Source organism: Thermobia domestica, chromosome 15 (assembly GCF_964235325.1).
Source record: "Thermobia domestica chromosome 15, izTheDome1.hap1.1, whole genome shotgun sequence".
Taxonomy (NCBI): domain Eukaryota; kingdom Metazoa; phylum Arthropoda; class Insecta; order Zygentoma; family Lepismatidae; genus Thermobia; species Thermobia domestica.
Genome location: NC_137468.1, coordinates 184,430,731 through 184,452,590, shown reverse-complemented (window position 1 = coordinate 184,452,590; position 21,860 = coordinate 184,430,731). Strand labels below are relative to the sequence as shown.

The window sequence follows — 21,860 nt, the reverse complement described above, 5'->3', positions numbered from 1 at the left end:
AATTTTTCCATCATCATTCACTTGCTGTAATCATCAGTCTCTGTGTTAGTCTAGGGGCCACGGTGGCTTAGTGGTAGAGCGTTCACCTGTTGTACATGTGGTCCTTGCTTAGATCCCAGTTCACGCCAAGTAAACTTTGTGGTGGACAAACGCTGTGTGCGTGGGTTTGCTCGGGGTTCTCCCGTTTCCTCCTACTTTCTTCATTTCATTCATCTCTCATCATCACCGTCTCCTTTAGCCTAGCCGGCATAAACGTCGGACGTAAAACACAAAGATGTCATTTCATTTTTCTTTTAGTCTAAAACGCATAATTCTGGGACGTTACACTCAAAAATTTTATTTAATATTTTAATTTTTAGCCCTTGAATTCCTATTTCTTTTTGTGAATACGCATCAGGGTATAACTTTATGAGTAAAAAACTGTGACTAGACCTCATTATTGCAAATTCCTCTCGCATTTGACTGATCCCGTATTCAGCAACGAGATCATATGAGACAAGGATTAGTGTTTATAGTACTTTAAAATAGGATCCGAAACACTGGTTAAGTTTGTGTCTAAGTTAATACCGACCTTCGACCGACCTTCAGGGGCGCACTAATGCGGAAGGGGGGCACGGGTCCGGACCAAAAGCAAATCTTCCTAAATCAACATAAATTTTTACATTTTCCTAACATATATATATATATATATATATATATATATATATATATATATATATATATATATATAGGGTTCAATATGAAAATAATGAGCATTGCTTTAGAAAAACTGTTTTATTGTTCCGATTGTTACAAATCTTTAAAATTCCTGAAAATGCGCTCCTTCTACATCAATACACTTCTGAAGATGTGTTTTCCACGCCTGGAAAGCATCTTTAAAGTCCTCGTCTGGAATGGCTTTTAAAAACCTTGTAACATGGGCTTGAATGTTCTGCACGGAGTCTCAATATTTTCCTTTGAGGTGTCTCTTCAAACGGGGAAATAAAAAAGTCACTAGGAGCCAGGTTAGGACTATAGGAGGGTGGGGGACCACTGGAGTTCTGCTCCGGGCCAGGAAGTCGACGACGATGAAGGCGGTGTGACTTGATGCATTGTCATGGTGGAGTTTCATTGAGTCTTTGATGTCACTTCGAACGCGGGCGACCCTGCGTTTCAGTCTCTTGAGCACTTCTAGATAAAATCCTGCGTTGAAAGGTTGTCCTGGTGGCACAAACTTGAAACGGATGATTCCTCGAACATCGAAGAAGACAATGAGCATAGTTTTGATTCGGGATTTGCTCATGCGCGCCTTTTTGGGGCGGGGGGGGGGGGAATGAGGTGTGCCACTCCGCACTAAGCCTTTTGGATTCTGGATCGTATTCGAACATCCAGGATTCGTTTCCAGTTACGACCAAGTCTAAAAAGTCCGGATCACTTTCACACAATGCCAACAACTCCTTGCAGCGCAAAACTTGAAGTTCTTTTTTGTTCGTTCGCCAACACCTTCGGCACAAGTTTCGCGCAGACCTTTCGTATTTGCAGGTCCTCGGTCACTATCCCATGTACCACAAATGTTGACATGTTTAGGGTGTCCGCGATTTGTTCAATGCTCACACGCCGGTCTGAGCGCAACACTTCACGCACACGGTTAACGTTGTCGTCGGTCCTGGCCGTTGTTGGGTGTCCAGAACGGAGCTCGTCGGCGACCTCCTCCCGACCCTCCTTGAACGACTTGTGCCATTTTCCGACCTGGGATCTTGACAAATACTCCTGCTTGTAGGCCTCTTTCAGATTCTGGTAAGTTTCCGTAGCATTCTCACCCAACTTGACGCAAAATTTTATGGCGTAGCGTTGTTCGAGCGAACCCTCCATCGCGCCGTGTTACAACTTGTAAAAACGTGCTACACGCGGATCGAAATCCACACGTTGTCACTGCTCGCAGCAGACTGACTCCGGGCGCGTTTGGAAGGACAGACCACCCACTACATTTTCAGCGCCGGCAGCGCGCGCTGCGGTGGATTGTTGAGTCAGGGTAGCATCATGCTCATTACTTTCATCATGAACCCTGTATATATATTGCATAGGAATGGTAGATGTAGCGCAAACATTTGATCTTACACTTCATTTATACTGTTTCTTTTCTTATAAAAGAATCAAATAAGTATGATTTCTGTACATATTGTCTTTTCGGGTATAGAATAACATCAGTTCAATGATACATAGAGATACAGTCTTGTAATATTGAATCCGCGTTCAAATTGTAAACTCCTCCCAACAAAAATTTCTGGGTGTGCGCCTGTTAACCGCACAATACTCAAAAAAAAGTGCATGTGTTAGCCACTGACACCCTTGATAAAGTTGAAACTCACTCTTTCAAATAAAAAATACACAGAGCTCTAATAATAATAATAATAATAATTATTATTATTATTATTATTATTATTATTATTATTATTATTATTATTATTATTATATTGTGAAGTTAATATCCAATTATGTATTATAACAATACATAATAAAAATATCAGTCCTTTTACTAAAGTAACAAAATAATGAAGATTATAATGTTTTGCTATAACTAATTAACAAACAAATGAATCAAGGAATTCTTCCAACATTAGTCTTTAAGAAGAGAAAGATATTGGTTAGCCACACTGTTGAACTTTTAAAATCCAATTTAATGCAATTAGTTGCAGAATGGATTAGAAAGCATCTAGTTTAATTTAGGGCTTGTTGCATCTAAAATAAAGTGAAATTTATTTGTTTTTCTTTCTTTCTTTAGATTCTCAAATTGTTTTCTCTTTCCCCGTCCAAGGTTTCCCTCTAAGCACATAATCTGTTTATTTAAAGTTCTTGAATTACATTTAACTCCTTGGCACAGATACAGAAAATTGTTATAGGCGTCAAAGTCAGATCACAAGCGACAAACAGAAAATGAAATGAAATCTTTAAGGCTTACGTCCCGCGTTTATGCCGGTTAGGCTAAAGGAGACGGTGATGATAACAAATGAATGAAATGGTGGAATGAAGAAAGTAGGAGGAAACTGGAGGACCCCGGGAAAACCCACAAGCACGGTGCTTGTCCACCATAAAGTTCACACGGCGCGAGCTGGGAAGGGGTAAACAGACATATATCATTCCGTCTATTACATGACTATTTCGATTTACAATATTTTAGACCTCCAATAGAAAATGAAATGAAATGAAATGAAATGAAATCTTCAAGTTTTACGTTCCACGAATAAAGGAAACAGTAATGATGGGAAATGAATGAAATTGCGGAATAAAGAAAGTGGGAGGAAACGGGAGAACCCCGAGAAAACCCACGCACAGGGTGTTTGTCCACGACAAATCTCACTTGGCGCGAGCTGGTATCAAACCAAAGACCCAAGTCACCAAAAGTGAATGTTCAACTATTTTTTGAAAATTTAACTGATTCACCGAACGTGCCTCATTAACTTGCTTTACTACTTATTACTAGGTTTCTACTTAATTTTACTAATTTTTTTACTTATTTAACTTGTTTTACCAGTAAAATATAAGGACAGGGACAATTAAAATTCCAAAGGCTCTCCCACTGGGAATCAAACCCGGAAGCCCGTACACCAAAGACGCACGTGCTAGCCACTAGACCAGCCGGCAGGGCTATCACTGAGCCACCGCGGCCTCCAATAGAGACGACACGAGAAGAGAAATAAGGTTTTCTCGTCTCGTCTCGTAAACTTTGTAGAAATCTCGTCTCGATTTTTCAAAAAAAAAATCTTTTCTCGAGTTGTGTCGAAAACTTCTCGAGCTCGCTTTGTAAATTTATCTTTCTTAATTTCATCCATACGCTATCAGAATCCTTCCGCATCACGAGAAGTCCATGAACGCTTTGAAATAACATTTAAACCGAATTTATTATTGGAATATATTCTGTAATTGCTTGTTTGTGTGTTAAAATGTGGACTAAATGCTCTTCTTTGTGTTTGTATAATCACTTTATCAATGTATAGTTTTATACTGTGGATCATGTAACACTAAAAATAGTATTTGAGATCAAAGACTTGAGTGAACAAGTTTTTTCGTACGAGACTCTGAAATGCCTCGTCTCAAAAACGTGTCTCAGAGATTTTTCATGCTTCTCATCTCATTTCGAACTTGGAAATTCATTTCTCGTCTCGTTTTCGATATGAGACGAGAAATTACTCGTTATTTTTGAGCATCACTACTTCCAAACTAGTCTGTATACATATAAGTGAAGTCATGGGCGGATCCAGGACGGACTTCTGGGGGGAGGGCGGTGGGTTGTAATACTGCTACTTAGAGCTGCTTTTAAGAGCTTCAAACTCAGGGATAGGTTTTATTAATATATAAAATTTTCTTGTGGGAGGCGATCGCCCCCCCCCGGATCCGCCACTGAGTGAAGTGTTATACAACAGCTAGGTCCATCCATTCATCTGTCATCATGCGTCAGAATTAAAACAGTTAAATGTAGGCCCTACCAACAAATAATCTTTTTTGACATGGATTTCGGTATCCCAAGGCTAGGCTTCATTGTATTCCTTATCCTTCTATTGCAGTAGGGGTCACGGTGGTTCAGTGGTAGAGCGCTTACCTCTGATGCGCGGGGTCCCTGGTTCGAACACCAGCTAAGAAAATTTTGTGATAGACAACATCGTGTCATTAGCGTCATTTCAGATTTAACTAGGGGGGGCAAGACCCCTTGATATATGTAAAATTTCGCGTTTTTCACTGACTTACTACTATTCTATTGATAAAATCTATATAAATCTCAAACTTAGGGGGAGCAAATGCCCCCCCTACCCCCCAAATGACGCCCCTGCATCGTGTCCGTGGATTTTCTCGGGATGCTCCCATTTCCTTCCACGTTCTCATTCCACCAATTCTTCCATCATCATTCACTTGCTCTAAAAGTCTCCTTTAACCTAAAGGGCATAATCATGGAGATCTAAGCAGAAGATCCGGGTTTAAGTCCGAGCAAGCTCGAACTTTTAACATATTTCAACTTCAACCCATACTCAGTGTGATAAGCATGATCTGACGAAAAGGAAAAAGGTGTTGGAATGAGGGGAACGACAACACGCTCCAACACGCCCGTATGCAGGAGGGTCTATGGTTCCGCCCCCCTAAATTTTTACTGGTCCCCTCTAAAATTTTCACAGACTTGCAAATGAACTATAACATGGTGATGAACTATAATATTTTTGGATCGGGACCCCCCTAACTTTCACCGGGACCCCCTACATTTTCGGGCTAGCTACGGGCCTGCGCTCCAAACAATGTAGATTAATCCTAAAATCAAGATTTTTTTGTTTATGAATTGCACAGCAAAAGTTTGTTGAAGTGATCTTCAGATGTTACGTATAAGTTGGGTTGCATCTGTTTAGGCATTTGTGATACTAACAAAAGTATTGGACCCTACACCATGGATTTATAGCAGTCAGAAGTTGAACATTTTTGGCACCTACTGTACATATATTGGAATGGACAGGAATAAATCCAAATATCAAGTTTTTGTAATGTAGGGATTATGAAACGTGAAATTAATTTGTTGCAATCCCAAATTCGATTCATTTTGTCCTCCTGTCGTCGTTCGAACGTAATTAGCAAAAAAATCTTGTTTGAATCCTTGTCATATCTTTCCTCTGCCACAACTGGAAATTTATTTTACTTGTAGAGTCTATTTTCATGTGTGAAATTATTCGAAAAGTTATAAACGATTTCAAAATAGAGCCTACATAAAATTTCGAAAGAACAAAGAAACTGGCCATACTATAAAACATTAAACAATGTGTATCAAAAAGATTCACTAAGTTCTGAATCAGCATCAACAAGCAAAATATATTAACGAACACATGCGCTACATCTAGCGGTAACACTTAGAGGTACTTGACTCAACTTTTACAGCGTACGTCATTACTGCAAGTTCTTCAATTGTGACTGATAATTTCTAAAACAAATTACAGTAGATTTGAGTAACTTATAAAATTAGATCAGTTTAGCTTTTCGGTTCATTATTTATTAATAACCAAATAGATAATATTATATATGACACGCTTCCGGGCTTAACCCCCCCTCCCCGAAATCTTACTATAGTAAAGTATATGAAATATCTTGCAGAATTTTCACATTTTCAGGCAAAGCCCGCTCCCCCCCCCCGAAAGTTAGCAAAGCCCTCCCCGAAACAAAATCGTAAATACGCCACTGATGACACGTATTTAATGCTGACTTTATATAATTACTAGATTTTCAAAGTATGCTGGGCATAAGTATTGAATCTTATAAAAGTCTATCTATCTGTCTGTCTGTCTATCTGTGGACAGGTATCAGAACAAAAATGGTAAGGGTTATCAAGAAGTCATTTTCTGCAATCAATTCAACGTCCGAAGAATTTGTTTCAAATCCTAGACTAACCCTCTATTCGAAATGGAAATGGTAGAAATCAATCGCTTCCGGTTTGAATGTTTATCTCCATGGTGCAACAATGATAATAGATAGCGAAAAATTTCTTTTAAAGGAGATTAGGGATGCGCACGAGACAAGATTTGAGGCTGTCTCGTTTCGAAAATGTGCTGTAAAAGTGATGTCTCGACTCGAAAAATGTATTCTCTTCTATTGGAAGAGCTGTGTCTCGACTCGAAATTTGTCAGGAAAATTCTGTCTCGACTCGTCTCGTGCGCATCCCTAAAGGAGATTCCCGAATAAGAGATAACATGTATAGCATACATGAATTATAGAAGTATAGTACATGCTACTTTCAAAACTTTGCAACGAAATCAACCTCCGTACCATTTATAGGTAACTCTAGTATTGGGAGGGGGCCGCGGTGGCTCAGTGGTAGAGCGTTCACCTCTGGTGTATGTGGTCCCTAGTTCGATCCCAGATCGCGCCAAGTGAACTTTGTGATGAACAAGCACCATGTGCGTGGGTTTCCTCGGGGTTCTCCCGTTTCATCCCACTTTCTTCATTCCACTATTTCATTCATCCATCTCCTTTAGTCTAGCCGGCATAAACGTAGGACGTAAAACTCAATGATTTCATTTTTTTCTACTATGTACAATTAGGAGGGGGAACATGTTCTGTGAAGCGTAAAAGCAACTGAGCTTAGAATAAAAGGCAACTTACGTGGCTGATCGCCCCTACAGTCCTCCCTGCGGATCCGCCACTGATTATTACTCTATCTCGATTATTGCAATAATAATAATAATAATAATAATAATAATAATAATAATAATAATAATAATAATAATAATAATAATACATGTTACTTATTCTTATTATAAAAGGAAAAATGTCTCAGTTTATGAGTAACGCTTTTTCCTAATAGTTAAAACTCATCGCTCCGTTACGTGTGTTGTTTGTCTGTCTGGCTGACGTCAAGAGATGACGTCAGTAGAGTGCAGGCGATTTGCAAATTTTCTGTTTAATGTTAAGAAAAAAATGAGATGAAATCTTTCAGTTTAACGTCCCACGATTATACCCTTTAGGCTAAAGGAGATAGATGATTAAGCCAAGTGATTGATGTTGGAAAAACTGGTCGAATGAGAATGTTGAAGGATATGGGAATATCCCGAGAAAACTCACAGACACGATGCTGTTCATTACAAGCTTACTTGGACGCAAAGATGGTGTGAGTCAAGATTTGGGAGTGGATTAGTGGGTCGTGGGTCAACTAAACGTGACCCACTGTGACCCACCACCCACCACGACACACTCTGAGCCACCGAACCAGTCTGATCAGTGCACTGTAGACAGCATCTTCTGAACTCTCGTGAATTTGTCAACGTTTTTCTTTCAAGGCCTACATTTTTCTTGTTTTTTTCATTTGTTTCTATTTACTTACCCGAGATTAGTATATCTGAGTGAAAAAAGAACTTCAGGCACTTTTGGATATTGCTATTAGTAATTGTAATAATCTTAATAGGACTTCCTACTTAGCTTTAGAGACACAGTCAAACTTTACGCTTCTTTTTCTTCACGTTGGCCTATTTTACCTTGATTTGAGACTCTCAAATTTCATCCTAATTTCCACTAAAAAGTATCTGTAATTCAACATGGAAATAATTATATATGATAATTAAACTTAAATTCATCGTAATATGGCCAATAACAAACACTTTACAATTTTATATCGTAAAGATCAGATCCACCGGTATTGTAACAGAACGTTCCTTGAGCAACTGACCGTAGAAATTCAAACTCTGATTAGTGATAATTTCACAGCCTTGTTTTATTACAAGTGTAAAGTCTTTAGTCAGTGAAGGGCGTGGATCATGGGTCAGAGTTGATGGCGATGGGTTATAGTGGGTGGTGGGTTGGAGTGAGTCACGTTGAGCTGAGTTGATTTTGAGTTTAATGTCCCTTTCAGCAGCGATCCTATATGAGACAGGACCAGCTGATTAACGTGGAATCTGAACCACGTGAGCTCCCGCCGGGAATCGAACCCGGGTCTCCCACGCCAAAGGCGCGGAAGCTAACTGCTTAGCCACGAATGAGCTCTGGGTCGCGGTGAGTCAAGTGGGTCAAAGTAGGTGGTGAGTGAAATTGTGTCAAGGTAGGTCGTGGGTGAGTGGATCATGAATCAAGTTTTCATCGACCAACGCAATCTCTGCTTGAACGGGGATCGAACCATGGACCCCATGCACCAGAAGTAAACGCTCTACCACTGAACAACCTAGCTCTCTGTCTTTATTATTAAAACAAAGATGGCAACCATACTTAGATTTTACCATTAATATTATTTGTGTAACTGCAATTTAGTTGATGGGAAAACTTAAATGAAATATAATTAATAAATCTGCACAATTAAAACTTTTAATTAAAGAGTTTTAACGTATAGTGTATAATGAGGTGAGGGGTTGGAGGAAACAAACTATGTAACTTCTTGAAAACAAAAACTGTGCAACTTGCATGAGTTTTATTCTATAAGTGGTGGTTGCTCCCCGTTCTCTGTGCGTTTGTATTACGTTGTCGTCACTTCCGGCTATGATAGCGTACGACGGCAGAAACTTTTATTAAAAACTTTCTCGCCACAATAGCACCATTTCACTCGTGAATTAACAAAAAAAAGACCAAAAAGAGAAGGAAAGAATGGCGGAAGCCAGCATATAAACGGGAACGTTAGAAAACAATTTCCAGCACGTTTTGTTATTACCCGAGTAACGTTACTGTTCGTTACGGCGTCAACGACCGGTCTTGCCTACCTCATAGTGAATTTTATTTCAACCACAAATCTGACCTTTCTAGACAAGGACAAGAAGAAAAAATATGTAATATCTCAGGTGAATAGATCAGAGAAACGAAGAAAAAGAGAAAATTATTATGAACGAAACTGTATTCTTTCTGCTTTCAAAACAATGGCTTCTTTATCACGAGATTTAATTAGAAATTTCAGTGTTACAAGAACGATTTTGTTTACGGAACCACCTAAGTCTTTTTCCTAGTAATCAATCAGTGGTGTAGTCAAAGGAGGTTCAGAGAGCTTAAACTCCGGAGAATATGAAACAATATCTTATTTATTGAACTAAATTTCGGTAAATCTAAAGAATGTCCTATTGTCATCCCCATTCCAAAGATAGGCCTTGTAGATCACTGTATGCAGTATTATAACTTTCCTTTAGAGTCAGTTTTGAAGGAGGTTAACCTTATCTGTTTGGGAGACAAAAATATGTGTCCATCCTTCCGGGAGACAAAAAAAAAAAAAAAAAAAAAGATATATCCGTCTGTCCGGGAGACAAAAAAGTATGTACCCCTTCATCCAGGTCCGTATTTAGGTAAGTGTTATTCTGTGCTGGAGCACAGGGCGGCAGAATTTAGGGGGAGGCAAAATTTTGGACTTTTAAAAAGATTCACAATAAAGATTTAAAATTAGCAGCCCGCAGAGTTCTGCGCAAGCGCGAGAAAATATGTTCATGTGTTTAATTCGCTCTAATTATAGTAGTAACTAATTAGCTAGCTTATCTGATTATTTTTAAAAAGTCATCCTCTCCCACCCCCACCCCAAGGAGTGAGGAACTTGAGCATCATGAAAACTGATACCGTTAAATTAAGCCACCTCGAAAACTATGAATTCAACACTAATATCTGTCGTTTTCGATGACTTTTAAAATCTCACCCCCTCCCTGGGGAGTGGAGTATGACCTTGAAGTTGAATCGGATTAAAACTGTCACTATTCATCTCAGCGACCCCAAAAACTATGAATTCAACTCTAATATTGGTCGTTTTCGGGAGAAGAGGACAAATTTTGTGCGAGGCGATAAGTTATTTAGAGCACAGGGGCACACAATACATAAATACGGGCCTGCTTCCATCCGGGAGACAAAAAATATATGTTCATCCGTCCGGAAGACAAAAAATATATGTCCATCCGCTCGGGAGACAAAATAGTGTCCATTCATCCGGAAGACAAAATATGTGTCCATTCATCCGGAAGACAAAATATATGTCCATCCGCCCGAGAGACAAAATATGTGTCCTTTCGCCCGGGATACAAAAAATATATGTCCATCCGTCTGGGAGAAAATATATATGTCCATTCGTCCGGAAGACAAAAAAATATGTTTCCATCTCTCCAGGAGACAAATATATGTGTCCATTTGTCCAGGAGACAAATATATGTGTCCGTCTGTCCAGGAGACAAAAAAATGTGACCATCTGTCCGGGAGACAAAAGATATATGTCCACCCGTCCGTGAGACAAAATAAAATGTGTCCATCTATTTGGAAGACAAAAAAAATCTTAAGAAACATTTGATGGATCACCATCAATTTTGACCAAGATGTAAATGGTCAGAAGCTAGAAATCGAGTTCGCTGATGCAGATAATATTCAAACCGGAAGTGGTAGAAATCAGCAATTTCCGGTTTTAACCTTGAACTCTATAAAACAAAAATAGTCATAGATAGCGAGAACCAGTCTCCTGCAATTGATTAAGCATCTCAAGAATACATTTCATCTCCTTCTTTAACTCTCTACTAAAACCGGAAGTGATAGAAACCCACTCCAACTTCCGGGTTCAATATTGTTCTACATAGTGCAAAACTGACAAACAATAACGAGATGCAATGTTTTCACATCCATTTAGCGTTCTAAAGATATGTAAAAAGTGTTTCATAAAGAACGTAACTTTTAAAATGCCCGCCATTTCTGTTCTAGTAAGTTGGCAGCACTGAAAGTTACACGATTTTCATCTGTAGTCTTTGTAGTTAGTTAGTCACGGAACGCCGAATAGCGCGTGATCGTCATCTTTACGGGTACGACCATAGTAGGACGCTTCACGTAGGACAACAATGACAACAAGGTGTTCCGTCGTGAAGCGCTCCATTCCTACCAGTACAGAAAACAGATGACGATCATGTGCTATTTGGCACTGCGTGACTACTAACCACAAAGACAACAGATGAAAATATTGTAACTTTCAGTGCTGCCAACTTACTAGAACAGAAATGGCGGGCATTTTGAAAGTTGCGTTCTTTATAGGACACCTTTGACTATGGTCGTACCCGTACAGATGACGATCACGCGCTAATCGGCGTTCCGTGACTAACTAACCACAAAGACAACAAATGAAAATAGTGTAACTTTCAGTGCTACCAACTTACTAGAACAGAAATGGCGGGCATTTTAAATGTTATCTTATTCCTTTATTCAAACGAAAAATGGCACAAATCAACCATTGTGGTTTCAACGTCTATTGCTATAGGGTGAAAACGGTAACAAATAGCGAGAAGCGGCTTTCTATAAAGCTTTCCAAGAATATATTCCATGAGAAGTGGCACAAATGTAGTTTGCCACTCCGGTTTTAATATCAATTAAGAAAATATCACATCATATAAAGCAGTGGTTTTCAACCTTTTTAAGTCTATCACCCCTTTGGGTGAACGCAATTGTAATTGGTGCTCCCCATCATCTTTAGTCAATTCATCCATGCACGAGGATGAAAGCAATACTTGGACAAAGTTGTTTAATAACCATAAAAATACTTTCACTTCTTAAAATCATCTTTTGAAGAATCTAGATCATTATTTGAAAAAAAAAAACCTAAAGTTTTGACAATTTCTAAAATGTTTAATGGCTTTCGTCCAATAATAAGAAGGAAGTCTAAAAGATCACGAAATCTCAAACGTCTCTTAAATATATACAGTGGGGGATCCAGGATATGACCAAGGGAGGGGCTAAACCATAGTTTGCCGCTTTATCCAGTGTAAAGCAGGATCGAAGCCCATTTTATCCAGTGCATACTTGAGCGTCAAGCGGGGAGCTATAGGCCCCATAGCCTCCCTTGGATCCATATATACTGTATATATATATATATATATATATATATATATATATATATATATATATATATCGCCCCACATGAATCGCTTGTTTTTTTCAGCACCCTCTCTGGAAACGAAGAGGTCCCTAGGGGGCGTTATCACCCATATTGAGAGCCACTATATAAAGCAAACTTCTTCACGTGGTGTACATGTGGCTCTAATACTCGTTCATTACTTGTGTCCCTGAGTTTTACTCGGGAGTACTCCTGTTTCCTCCAAAATTATAATTCCACCACTTTTTTCATCATTATTCACGTGACTTAATCATCCGTCTCCGTTAGACTTCAAGACATAATCGTGGGACGTTAAACTGAAAGCTTTCATTTCATTTCGTTTATTACTTCTACCTTTTGTTTTTCCTATGTTATTATCTTTGTTATAAATTCTTAAACTTTTTAAAAATGAATTTCTTAAAAAACCAGGAGGGGAATTGAATAATGATAGGACACTGTCACTTCATTTGAGCAAAATAACTTCAAATGATCTTTATTGCGACTATTCAATTGTATATGGATTGAAATAGTGAATGAGAAGTTTTTAATTATCGTTTTCCTCCAACGGTTATGCCATCTTTTGGGTAATGAGGTTTTCGAGATTTCGAGATTTTAGATTTATAATTTATAATTTACGGTAATCTTTATAATATGATTTATATTAAACATGAAAATAACAAAATGTCATCTAAGATGATACTAAAACACAACTCACTTTTTTTTCTTTTTCTATTTTTTTCTTTTCTTTTCTTTCTTTCTTTTTTTTAAACTTGAAAGTAACTCTACTATACAGTATACGAAATATATAATCATTACAAGAATTCCATTCTTTCTTGGTGATTTTCTATAGACTGAAGTTTCGAACGTTTGTTCATGCCTCCTATTTGTATTGAATAAAACCTTAACTGATGGCTTGTCCTATATGTCTTGAAGAGCCCGAAATTGATCCGTTTCCCGTGTGTCTTTAAGACAATCCCCTGTGAGCTCCCTGTATGTCTTTGTGTTAGGCGTATTGCTACGGCGGCCGAGGCATTTTGTAGAGATCTCTGTGAGATTTGTCAATGCTGATAATTGCATCTTGTTTATCTTGGAATGTCTGGAGTTAAAAGGGAGTTATCGTGGCCCCATATTTTTCAACTTTTTGGGGTTTAAAATGTAGATTTCAATGAGCTGTGTTCAAAGACACCACTTTTGATTTCTAGAACCGACCGCTTCAACGTCAAATTAGGGGTCTAAAATAAAAAGTAAGATCATTTGAGCAATGCTGACCAGTGACCTGAAATTAACGAAAATCTGGGATTTTGAGGAATGCAGCCCAGTGACCGGCTCGATCAAAACGGAGGTCATTTGATTCGTATTTACACATACATGAATAATTGATATGCCATTTTCCCGAAAATTCAATTTTGATTCGGAAAATTAACGAAAATCCAAGATCCAAAATTCCAGATTTTTCGGGAATAGAATTTTCAAAATAGAATTTTCGGGAAAATGGAATATCATTGTTCATGTATGTGTGAATACGAATCGAATGACACCAATTTCGTCCCAGTCGGTGACTAGTCCGCATTGCTCAAAATCCCGTATTTTCGTTAATTTTCGGGTCACTCATCCGCATTGCTCAAATGGTCTCACTTTTTATTTTTGACCCCTAATTTGACTTTGAAGCGATCTTTTCCGGAAATTAAAAGTTGTGACATTGGACACAGCTCATCGAAATCATTTTAAACCCTAAAAAGTTGAAAAATATGGGCCCACGATAACTCCGTTTTAACCAATGTCTGGATTTCCCTCCAAGAGACGGTTGATCTGTGGTTTCTGGGTGATTCTGATTGCTCTGTTTTACAGTTTTACATTTGGATTGGTCACAAATAACATGCTGCTAAGAGTTGCCAAGCTGAGTGTGCGTACAGGAGCAGGAGCCAAATACTCATCATCTAGACATATCACAAACTTACAGCATGACATTTTTGAGCTAAGACTTACAATGGTCACCGTGTAAGAGTGTCAATCTCTTACAAGAACTCAAAAGATATGTAAGATATGTAACTAACATCCAAAAATAGTTTAAAAGATATGTAACTAACATCCAAAAATAGTTTAGTAACATATCTACAATACAGTGATTTTTTTCAAACTGCAATTTCATCTCCATCTGAAAATGGGCGGGGCCTCAGTGTGTAACGCCTTCATTTGGGTCATCAGTATTTATTTATTTATTTATAGTTTTCATTGGGAGATGGTAACAGGAGTTACTTAATGATTGATTATGGCTGTTTACAATGTAAAATTAAACGCCATGGGATGTTGCAAAAAATAGTTAATAGTGGTTTTGAAGTACAATGATATAGGATAAACATTCATGAAAAAATTAGGTTTGTTGAAAAGGTCGCAATTTTTCTTTTTTCTCGATCACTTTGCATGGATTCACCCAATAGGCTTTGTCATTCAGATTATAGCAAAACGCCTGAAATGTCCATCGACCCGCTGTACGTAGCTCCTCTACTAGTTGCCTTTCACAAGGATATGAACCTTGTTGAAATACAAAACGGTTGACAAGATTGGAAAAAATATAACGTTTTACATTCAAAACCACTTACTTTCTTCAACTTTTCTATCGTTTCATTTTTATTTATTAATTTTTTTTATATTTACTCATAACAAACTTGGCCTATGGCTCCGGATTTTTTTTATTAGTTTTCGTAGTTTGAGGGAAATTTCAGTAATCTAGGTAAATTTCATAGGTAAATTTAGGAATAAGGGAATATTTTAATAAAACATGAAAATCCAAGGAAATTCTCGCTCTGACTGATTGACCAATATAAATGCTTAATGTTTTTTGTTCTTCAGAAATAAACCAATAGCAACAGTGTGTGTGTGTGTGTGTGTGTGTGTGTGTGTATGTGTTGAAAGTAGTGGTGGGCACAAAAACAGATTTTCGGTTTTAGAAAATTTAAAAAACGGTTTCGGTTTTCTCCAAAACCGGTTCGGTTTTTCACCGGATCCGGTTTCTATTTTCTTCAAAACCGGTTCCGGTTTTTTCCTAAATTTATTCTATTTCTGACCAGAATACTGTTTCATTGTTCCCTGGAAACCGAATCCGTTTCCACAGAAATAATTTAATGTGTTTTCCAAATTTTCACCGAAACCAGTTTCGGTGAAAACCGAACCGGTTTTGAAGAAAACCGAAACCGGTTTCGGCGAAAAACCCAATCGGTTTTGGAGAAAACCGAAATGTCGGTTTTTCGGGTTTCGGTTTTTTTAGAAACCGGTTTCCGGTTTTTATTTTTAAAAACTGTTTTGCCCATCCCTAGTTGAAAGTAGCATAATTTGCTCTCATTCTTGCCTGGGTGTATTTGTGTGTATAGTTTATTTTAAAAGTGAACGGAAAAATAGAAGCAAAAAGGAAATGGATAAAAAGAAATCTGGTTGGAACTCCTTTACTATAGCAAAATCAATCTTATCACATAACTTCTGTCACAGTAATTGGACACTCAACCAACTAGGGAAAATTTGATAAGAAAAGGGGAAAAGTTTGTGTCCGTCGAGGGAAATTTTCTTAAGAAGACCTACGAACACTGCTTTTGATACATCCGGTGTATCAGTTAGTTTAAAAACATCGAATTCATTTCTGAACAGCTACAAGTTTGAAGCACCTCGATACAAGTCATTAACCCTTTGTAAACACTTTTCCCCTTTTAAACTAATAACAACTTTTCTTTTTTTTTTTTTTTTTCATTGTTTAGGGATAGAGACATCATTTGACACCATTTTTATTGTTAGCATTTAGAGAGATCATTCATTGTTCATTTAAACCACTGTTAAAAATGATTGATTCGTAATTAGCCTCCTTTCCTTTAAAAGACAATGAAACAGAAATACCGTACATACAGTAGTAATTATTTGTAACTAATTGCATTTGGAACGTAACCTTTGTCTTCAAAAAAGTGGGGGGAAAAGGTTGAAATTAAACGAATTGTTACAAAGAATTCCTTTTTTTTTTAAAAAAAAATACTATTATTTAAATAACAAAGGTCCATTAAAATTTTTTGTTGACATTCAGGACTAATTAAATGGTAGTAACCAAAACTGAATGAGATTACATTCCACACCATCGCTTTTCAATATGAGCATTAACACCCCCGAGGGAACGTTTTCGCTTCCAAAAGGGGCACTGGAACAAATAGGAGCGATTGTGGGACGAAAAACTATTTTAAAGGATGTTTCAAATTTCATGACTTGTTATAGACATTTTTCTTATTTTTGGACGGAAGCCATTATGCATTTTACAAATCATGAAAACTTTAGAGTTCTTTATATAAATAACTAGCAAAATACACGTTCTTCGCATGGGGAGAATAGTTCCATTTTGGACATAAAGAGGTGAATTTGGATTTACAGGCCATCAGAAGTCTCAGCGACCCCGAAATCTATGGATTCGATACTAATATCGGTCATTTTCGATCATTTTTGATAATAATAATAATAATAATAATAATAATAATAATAATAATAATAATAATAATAATAATAATAATAATAATACCTCCTTGTTTTATTACGTCCGCTTTCCAATGATACTTGTAAATAATTCCCGGTTTGTAATGAGCATTTTCATAATTGCTGCTTATCGTTCTAATGACATTTTTAAATGACATTTTCAAATTAAATGTACTAAGGTTCTGACTTTTAGGCTAAAATATAACGCTTTTAGGTGCTTCTTCGCGATCCCCATGCATTCCTCACGGGACGTGGGGATCTCGACCTTCAGTTGGGAAATCGTGGCTTAAGGAACGAAAAAGCTCATCGCAACAAAGAAAAACTCTCCGATTTAAGTCTCAGTGATAATGTATGTGGTTCAATTGGTTACTTTAGAGTTTAGCGTTCGTCTCAACTCCGAGGCTATATTAGACGTGGACCTTCAGCTTAACACGGAATTCGAACCACATGAGCTCTTACCGAAAGTTAATGCTGGTCAAATCCCATGTTAAAGAGCATATGCAACTCTTCATAGGCTCAGTGCACAAAAAAGGGATATTATACCCCAAACAAACAAACCAAGTAACTTACAAGAGGAAACCGACACAGATGCTGTCTAAGTATGAAATTCAGGCATAGAGCGCTTCATTGGTGCGTGGTGTCCCTAGTTCGACTCCCAGCAAAGTAAGTTTGTAATGGACAACATCGTGTGTCTGTGGGTTTTCTCGGGGTATTTCCGTTTCCTTACACATTCTCAGCCCACCAATTTCTTCATGGTCTTTCATTATGCCTTAATCATCGTCTCCCTTACCTTAAAGGGCATGATCGATGGATATTAAAATACAAGATTTTTGCAATTCATTCAGAGTCAAAGATTATAAAATTATAAGTTTCACTTTCTGTAAAATCTATCTGAAAACTCACAAATCCCTGCCATTGTCAGTGGATGAAGTTGAGCTTGAGGGTTATATGTATAGCGCGAATAGAGGTTGAATGAGAGAAAGGAGTGAGAAATGTTAGCGCGAATAGAGGTTGAATGAGAGAAAGGAGCAAGAAATGTTAGCGCGAATAGAGGTTGAATGAGAGAAAAGAGTGAGAAATGTTAGCGCGAATAGAGGTTGAATGAGAGAAAGGAGTGAGAAATATTAGCGCGAATGGAGGTTGAATGAGAGAAAAGAGTGAGAAATGTTAGCGCGAATAGAGGTTGAATGAGAGAAAGGAGTGAGAAATGTTAGCGCGAATAGAGGTTGAATGAGAGAAAGGAGTGAGAAATCTTAGCGCGAATAGAGGTTGAATGAGAGAAAGGAGCAAGAAATGTTAGCGCGAATAGAGGTTGAATGAGAGAAAAGAGTGAGAAATGTTAGCGCGAATAGAGGTTGAATGAGAGAAAGGAGTGAGAAATATTAGCGCGAATGGAGGTTGAATGAGAGAAAAGAGTGAGAAATGTTAGCGCGAATAGAGGTTGAATGAGAGAAAGGAGTGAGAAATGTTAGCGCGAATAGAGGTTGAATGAGAGAAAAGAGTGAGAAATGTTAGCGCGAATAGAGGTTGAATGAGAGAAAAGAGTGAGAAATATTAGCGCGAATAGAGGTTGAATGAGAGAAAGGGGTGACAAATGTTAGCGCGAATAGAGGTTGAATGAGAGAATGGAGTGAGAAATGTTAGCGCGAATAGAGGTTGAATGAGAGAAAAGAGTGAGAAATGTTAGCGCGAATAGAGGTTGAATGAGAGAAAGGGGTGACAAATGTTAGCGCGAATAGAGGTTGAATGAGAGAAAAGAGTGAGAAATGTTAGCGCGAATAGAGGTTGAATGAGAGAAAGGAGTGAGAAATATTAGCGCGAATGGAGGTTGAATGAGAGAAAAGAGTGAGAAATCTTAGCGCGAATAGAGGTTGAATGAGAGAAAAGAGTGAGAAATGTTAGGGCGAATAGAGGTTAAATGAGAGAAAGGAGTGAAAAATGTTAGGGCGAATAGAGGTTGAATGAGAGAAAGGAGTGAGAAATGTTAGCGCGAATAGAGGTTGAATGAGAGAAAGGAGTGAGAAATGTTAGCGCGAATAGAGGTTGAGTGAGAGAAAGGAGTGAGAAATGTTAGCGCGAATAAAGGTTGAATGAAAGGAAGGAAGTGACAAATGTTACATTGAGCTTGAGTGTGGTCAAGGGATCACAACATAATATAGTTAAATAAAAGTTAATTTGAACAGTTAAGTTATAGTATGCCGTTATCATGCCGTGTCCTGTCCACAAATTCTCTTTTCAGACTTAGCCATTGAAAATTCATTGGGTTACGTTTTTTAATTCGCACATAAGGTGTCGTGTCCCGTCAGGCCGCCTTGAAGAGCAACCAGCCTGGTCGTGGCTAGTCAGCCACAGACTTTCGGTTTTCTTCGGAGCACACGAAGCTACACGAAGTTGACCAGAACCAAGGGAAATGGTCTAGAAAGCAGTAGTGGCATGGTATGGTATTTGTGAATGGTCGCGGATAATGTTGAAGGAAACGGGAGTATCTCCAGAAAACCCATGGGCACGATGCTGTCCACCACAAACTTACTTGGCCGGGATCGAACCAAGACCCCACACGAGAGGTAAGCGCTCTAGTACTGAGCCACCATGCCCTCCACGAATGAATTCGAGTTATTTTCACAAGAGCAAAGGAAGCATTCTGTAAAATGCTCCGAGATTATTATTATTATTATTATTATTATTATTATTATTATTATTATTATTATTATTATTATTATTATTATTATTATTATTATTATTAAATCCTACTTAAATACTAATAAGGTTAAATAGCATGCATCGCTATCTTATTTTATTTCAAGACTGTCTAAATGATTCAGTAGTATGGAAGGCAACGAAGTATGTTCAGTTAATTAGTATTTAATAAAATTTATGTGGAAGCAATGGTGACGCAAGAGAGGCGTGATATATGGAGCGCGCTTCCCTCTGTGGCATTGTCTGTCCACGTCTGCCTCCAAAAAATACTGTATTATAATATGGGTCAAGTAATAAGAAAACCATTATCTCCAGTATACAAAAAATTAGTCTCTACTCCACAAAAATGTCTCTTACCCCCCGCTTGGCCTCAATAAAAAATAAAACGTGTCCTCACTGTGCAGTAGAGTCTTGTACAAAAATAACTTTTAAATATATATTGAGCAATACCTTTGATTTTTCGTTTAGCTTCCGTTTCAAATAACGAGGTTATATGAGACGTGGACCTATAGCTTTACGTGGAATCCGATCTACAGGAGCTCCCGCCTAGAATCGAACCCGGATCTTCCACGCCAAAAAGCGCATAAAGTGCGCTAACCGCTTAGCCACGAGAAAGCTCTTAAGGAATAACTATTCATTATGTTCGAAAGTGGATAGTAATAGGATATCCTTATTATGAAAGAGGAAGGTCTCAGTCTGTGAGTAACGATAATGCATAATAGTTGACAGTCACTGCCTCACTGCACACCTGCCTGCCTGCCTTTATTTCAAAATGGATAGTGATTCCGCTGTACATGAACATGCTTTCATGTTTAAGACACGGACCATATTACATGTCAATAACCTTGATTTTTTAAATTAAATAAACTAATTTTTTGGCGATTCAATCGTGTTTTTTATATTTTATTTTAACTTACGTTTCAAACGTATTGCCTGCGTTCATCGTCAGTTTTTCTTTAAAAAAAATACTAACTTGGGGAATTCCCCAAGCTGTCTCCACTCTAATTTCTTTACTAAAACCGGAAGTGATTGATATCTTGTACCACTTCTGGTTTCAATATTAACTGAGAAAATGTCAAGTCGTACAAACCAAATTCCTACACGGGGTATACACGTAATACTGTTACTTTTATGAAACGCCCCCTTGCTAGATATTCATAGAATTTCCCTCGCAGAAGAGAAAATCTGAACATTGATTCATCTCTTTCTTAAAAAATATGATATACACAGATCTAGGTGTTTAGAAACTGGACCCTTCCAGAAAGCCTACGAGCTTAAGACAAGAAGGGTAGGTATATATACTGTATAACAACCTGATATTGAATTGCACCTGATATCTTCGGAAAGAGATGGGAGTTTAAATTGGATATTATATTCAATTTCGAAAGCTGCTAATATTACAAATAGATTTTCTAAGAATCACTGAAGAAATTCATCCTTCTTCCTAAGATTTATTTCGTATTTCCTGGTATACATGGAAATTGCTCATTTCACTTTCACGCTATATGAATAAAAAGCATGTATGAAACTACTTAGATGGTTGAAAGTAACAAACAATTTCCTTTGTGCGAATTATTATGTCTTTCTTGGTATCACTATTCGATATTGATTCGTTCCTAGTAATCGAAGAGTTAAAAAAAAATATCATAGCATCAGCTCTTTATTTACTTACTGGTTGTGTGTCACACAAAAGGTGTCAGTGGCAAAGAAATTTTTATTATTTTTCAAAATGTCATAAATCAATTGCAAACCTCCTAAAGAAATTTCCATACGCTGTTTCAAAGAAAAATCAAATTTAAGAAGAGAATAAAATTCTAATTTATTTGAATACCTGTAATACAGTAAATATACATTTTCCTTCGTTTTCGTTCAGTTTAAAAGTACTTGCAGGTATAAAATTACTTAGTTCAATACAGTAATGAATAAATTATTGGTAATAAATTTCTGTTTTATATAATTCTACAGACAAGAATACTACAACATTTAAAATACCAATCTGAAATTAGAGTTACCACCAGTCCTGTCCGAATTTCCGAGAAAATATCTGAACTTTTATTGTGACTGTCACCAATCAGCTTAGTGACATCGAAAACTATGAATTCCACACTAATCTCGGTGATTTTGGACATTTTATTATTTTATCCGTTCTTACCGCCATCCTATGCCGATGAGAGCTAAACTTGGACTTGAACGGGATCGGAGATGTCACAATTCATCCCAGTGATCCCGAAAAGTATAGATTCAACAGTAATACCGGTCATTTTCGGTTGTTTTTACATTTCACATGGGTGCACAAATGCTTCCTTTTCGAGTTATAGGTGCCGAAAACATGAAAAATGGACTTTAAAGGGCCATAGCTCCAATACTA

General features: G+C 37.6%; 1 protein-coding gene and 1 pseudogene across 1 annotated transcript in view; both read right to left on the bottom strand.

Moving 5' to 3' along the window:
* The window catches only part of AstC (Allatostatin C), a 91,733-nt gene that overhangs the window by 16,342 nt on the left and 53,531 nt on the right, over positions 1-21,860 (bottom strand). The gene's annotated exons all lie outside the window — the stretch shown is intronic.
* Positions 831-9,190, bottom strand: LOC145671993 (uncharacterized; annotated as a pseudogene).